The following is a 6,054-nucleotide window of genomic DNA, read 5'->3' as shown; positions in this document are numbered from 1 at the left end:
ATATATATATATATATATATATATATATATATATATATATATATATATATATATATATATTTAAATCAAATATGCCGAAAGCTATATTAGATGTGATGCCCGGGATGTCATTCTAAAGGTTAAATGTTATTCTAAAATTTACACTGAAGCGATGTTGATGAAACTCGATATAAGTTGTTGATTAGTATAACTTTATAAATGTATAATATATAAATAGTAGTTCCAAAGATTTAAATCTACCCGCAGATTCTCTGTGGAATGGATTCTCGAACATTTCACAACAAACGTTGTTTGTTTTCGATAGTTGTTGGTGCTACGTGTTCATACTCTGCGATATAGAATCCCGGATTTTCAAATTGTTTACAATATTAGGTATTTACGCGCATTTATGCCTTTCCAAAGACAAAACTGGAAATTCGGTTGCCTGCAGTTTTATGCAGCTATAGATTAATAAACAAAGTAGAGAAAATAATTTCGTTTTGCTTAAAATAGTAACTCAAAGTTTTCTTCATAAGAGCTTAGCAAATTATAAGTTTACAAATACCGTATAGCTGCATTTTTTTCGTAAAAATACAATGCAAAATGAAGCTTCTTTCGTTCGAAAAGTGCTTAAAACAGATTACGTGGTTTTTTATCCCTACGAATTTATTTTGCTTATTTGATTTTACAGTCGACTTCAGTTAGATATAAATTTTATATTACGCCTTTGCGTGTTTCTGTCCATCCATCTGTACAAATATTATAAAGAGGAAACATTTGTGTTTTTGTATGTATGTTTCCAATGTTTTTATACAGGCTCATATATACATATGAATATACTTCGAAAATTCTTTTCTAATTGGAAAGCTGGATCATAACTGAGTGACATCAGCTATATATGTACCACAGGCGCAACCGAGGCGACCAGTTTAATATAATAATTTTATAATGAGGAAAAAAAGAATAGAGAAAGTTAAATTTCGAGGGATGTTATAATTGTTTAATTGTTTTGCACATTGTTTGCAATACTGACATGTACATATATTCTATTGTTTAGTCAATTAATTCAAGTTTCAGTCAATCAATTGAAGTAGCAAATTGATTGTTTGTTTATGACTATAGACTGATCTGCTAAATCTATAAATAATTTTACATTTATTTTCTAAACACATTCTACATATGCTAGTTTAGTAAATTTTTATGGTAACTGAACTATGCTCGTAACCTTCTTCGAATTTCTAGAAACGAATACATCACTATGACGTCACACGATTGAACAGATTAATAATTTTGCAGCTGTGACACCATTCAATTAAGGAAGCCTGACTTATCTCTCCGAGAGGGAAATTCCTCTTCGTGACGTCATTTGCCGTCAATTTACTTCTAAAGGCCACCTTGATTGTATTCGAGATTAGTTTAGTTCAAAGTTATTGTTTTTTTATTTTATACAATGGAACCTTAAATACGTAGAATATATTCCATTATTCTGCCATTATCCAGGGTAATTGAATCCTTCTTAATCTTAATTCACTCATAGTTCGATATAGGCCTCCTCATGCTTCTTCCGAGTTTTACAATTTTTTGCCAAATGCATCCAAGATTTTCCCACTGTTGGCTATTACCTGTTACTTATTGTATAAAATACATGCACAGAGAGATATGAGCTTTTATAAAATAAAGAAAGTCTAGCCGCCGTGGGCCCTTGGGCTATCAGAATTGACGATCAAACACACCTGGTTATCATATGTCATTCGGAATACAAAAAGGACCTCTATTATTATGGGGATAAGTTTACGATATTTTATATTTAATCAGGACCAGCCTCATGGGTAACCGCGTCGTATTAAACTAGACGATATAGCTCTGTCTTTTTCTACACTGGAATTAGTACTGCTTTAAGACGTAACGGTAAAAATCTTGAAGCGTTTCAAGATGCTGTCTGGGATTTGTTTAATCCATTTTCACATTTTGTTAAAAATTTTACAGAAAACTCTAGAAATGAAGAAAAAACCAAAGTATTATATTTTATCGAGTTTATTATGCCTTATCTTCCAAATTTAAAGCGAGGCCCTGCTAAGATGCCTTAGGTGATAGCCACATTAGGTCCCTAAGGCTGCCTATAGATATATACTTAGATGGTTCAAGCAATTCCGATAAGGCAGGCTATGGATTAGTCCGGTTAAGTTGAGAAAGTCCCTTAGGCTTTAAACTGGATATAAGACGAGCGAGACGACTTCAGGAATTAAATTAACGTTTTCTTTTCTAGACTTAGGTATTCGCAAGGGATTGCTAAATGCAAAGCTTATGTCACTGTTTGTTGTTTTCTTTTTGCTAAAAGTTTAATAGAATATATGAATGTTTGTTTTTTTATGAAATTTATGTTAAGCTTTAATTGTTATACATAACAACCAAACTGATAAAAAAATGCATGACTTCGTGATATACAAACTAAGTTTGTATAAGGTTTTTATCAGTGAAACAATTTAATTTATTAAATATAAAATTAAAATCTACTAGTTTTTTTGATACAGGATTTAGTGAAAATAGTGTACCATTGGTAAAATAATTAAATAAAGAAGAAAAATAATAGTAAAGAAATATGAGAATTTATCTGTTAAGACGACAAGGTGTTCGATGAAAAGTATATTGATATATGGAATGAAGCATTTACCCCATAACCGACATTCAAACACGAACATTTATTTATTAAAATAAACTTCTTTAGAATAAAAGCCAGCAAGAAAGTCTGTAGTTGTTTTAAAATCATATCAATGCAACAACTTTTACAATATGATGCCAAAGAACTGTCCTATGGTTCTTAATCGACATTCCATGAATTGGCGTGCATTTGTTTTTTTTTTATTTTTTTATATCATAGTCGGCAATGGAGATGGTGGGTCGCCTAATGGTAAGCACTACCATCGCCTATGAACATTTGGAGAGGCGTAAGGTCAATTGCAGACCTTTCGCCTCTACAAATGGATTGCCAACTTCGAAACACAATAGCAAGCTATTATTTCACGCCGGTTTTCTGTGGGGGTGTGGTATTTCCCCGGTGCGAGCTGGCACAATTCGTGCCGAAGCGTGCGCGACTCCCACAGCAATATAATTTGTCACTGAATACTGGATAATTCAGTGACAAATCCACGTCAATCACTGAATAAAGGACATAATTAAAAGGACACGTATGTTGTCCATATAGCAGTGACTACGTGCTCCGAATGGCTGGAGTTAACATTCGTTTTAAACCTCTTGTCGGATATCGTTTGAATTGCAATCGATTGAAATGAAATTTCTAAAATTCATTGGAATTCATATTGTTGCTTTCGAATATTTTACGTCGAATATGGGTATATATGTTTATTAAATCTGTTTATCACCAACTTAAATAAAAGGAGGGTTCTCAATTCGCTTAAACATAAATTATTTTCGAGAATAATAGGTTGCTTTGCCAACCTCAAAGGGAGGGTAGGGTATAGAGAGAGTTTAATTGTTGTGTCTTGTTATCCCTCCTAACATTATAAATGCGAAGGTAACTATGTCTATCTATCCGTTTGTTTTCCTCACGTCCAAGCTGAAACGATTTGGATGAAATTTGTTACAGAAATTAGTTAATCTCGGAAACCTCATTGAAAAGGGAACTATGAGGTGTAACGAACGAACCACAGTCTGCGTTTTTACGATCAAGTTGAGATTTAAATGCAAATATATAAGAAAAAGTTCAAATTAAAGATCTATATAAATATCCATTTTTAATTTGAATACAATATACATACATTCTATGAAGAGGAGTTAATAAACAAGGCTGCTGATAGATAGACGGATGACAAAGAGATTCTATAAGGGTCCTTCTGAAGTATGGAACCCTATGGAACCAATGGAACCCAGTAAACATATTAATATAAACGATTTAACTTTACTTGGTACAAATTTGTTTAATTACACACATACATGACATCTGTTACATGTTGATTATGAAAAATCGATAGAGCCTGATTTGTTAGTCAGCTCGACGTCCCTCGAGTTTTAGGTACTCTTCAATGTTTTTAATAAAATTGCATGAATATTTCAGAAAAATTTAAAGATAATTGAATTTTAGAATATAACAAAGCATTAATAAATATAAATTCATTATAGTATTATCTTTTTATTAACTTTAGGCTAGTTGAAATTTAAACAGAATATAAACGATATTTATTCAGTATATTATTTATTATAATAGATCTTCGTCCCGGCTCCGTCCGGATAAACATTTCTTTTTTTTCCCAAGGGAGCATTAAATCGGGATAAAAGTATCTTATCACCCAAGTCAGATCATCGCTGTCTGTATACAAAATTTCATCAAAATCCGTTCAGTAGTTTCAGCGTGATTAGAAGGACGAACATCCAAAGAAACAAACTTTCACATTTATAATTTATAGAGTAATTATAGCGAGCGTGGTCAAGAGTTGATTCTCCATGGCCAAAACAAAAGATTCGAAACGTCTGGTTGAATAATAATGAATAAATCGCGTTTAAAAACCGTTAAAAAGTATTAAATTTCTTAATTTGTTATATTTACATCATCACCGTCCAATATTAATTATGCCCACTGCCAGGATAACAGAAAAATAATTAAAACATAAACTTATTTGCCTTTATCCATATCATATGATTGAACCGATTATATATCAACAAATTTAATATTATTTATTGATAATACTCCAATCAACTATCTAAAGAATTACAAATGGGCCATGTTATTGTTTCTAGTACATGATGCTTCAGTAGATATAAACATGGGTTTGACAAGGTATCAACCTTTATGGGATTTGGATATTGGTAAATAGGATCTGAAAGGAAATCTGAATTTCATATTGTATTTTTTATATGGCCCCTTTTTAAATTAAAATAACGATAACCATAACATGTATACGATAATTTTTTTTTTTTTTTTTTTTTTTTTAATGTCATAGCGGGCAACTGAGCTGATGGTTCGCCTGATGGTAAGCGATCACCACCGCCCATGAACATTCGCAAAGGTAGTGCCTCTACGAATAAGCTGCCCGCCTTTATGGGATAAGGGAAAAGGAAAGGATTAAAGACTGGAATTAAGGAATGTACTGGGATGGGTGAGGAAAAGGAAATTGGCCTCCGGCTCCCCCACTCACCGTACGAAACACAGTGGCATGCCACTATTTCACGCCGGTTTTCTGTGGGGGTGTGGTACTTCCCCGGTGCGAGCTGGCCCAATTCGTGCCGAAGCGTGCTCGACTACCACAATAAATTTTAATGATTGTTCATGAATATGCATCTTTAAATTGAAATTTCTTGTGTTCTAACGGTTCAGAATGAATAAATAACAACTTTCTGAAAATTTAATACAAGATAATATTATTTAATTTTAATTTTAAATATGTATTAAGCAAGTTTAATTACCAAACAATTTAAAAACTGTTACAAAATTATATTACGTCGATTTTAAACGCGATTTATTCATTATATTATTAACCCGACGTTTCGAACACTTTACAGCGAGCGTGGTCACGGTCACATTTAATTTCTAAATGTATAATACTCGCGTGAAACCAAACACAAGAAAATACTATATTACGTCGAACAAAATGCAATTCTAGAACTTAATTAAAACTCAAAATTAATTTATCTTAACAAAACCGGTTCCAAGTAAGAGAAATGCAATTTAATCGTTTTTCTTTTTTCAGATTAGTCGGTGTTGACCGCCGGCCTGGCATGAGGCTCCGCCGGACTCCCCCCACACCCCTCTCATCCTTTCGAGAACCTACCTTACCCCTCTCTCTGACCCTGTACTGTATACTGCCATTTTTACTACCGATTCTCAGTACGCAAATGATTAATAAAACACAAAGCAGAATACCTGATGATAACCAAGTACACTTAATTAAAACCGAGAGAATAGCAGATAAAAATGGTGTAAGTGAAGCAATCAGTTATGAAGCTCTATTGAATAGATCTAGAAGAAAACCTTTCAACAATACGGAAATATACGAATTAGAGTATTTTAATAACACAAGTGATGTGTATTATTATAGTGATTCAAAAAGCAATAAGTCAAAA

This window comes from Zerene cesonia, chromosome 19 (assembly GCF_012273895.1).
Source record: "Zerene cesonia ecotype Mississippi chromosome 19, Zerene_cesonia_1.1, whole genome shotgun sequence".
NCBI lineage: Eukaryota > Metazoa > Arthropoda > Insecta > Lepidoptera > Pieridae > Zerene > Zerene cesonia.
Note: the sequence above shows the minus strand (reverse complement) of the source record.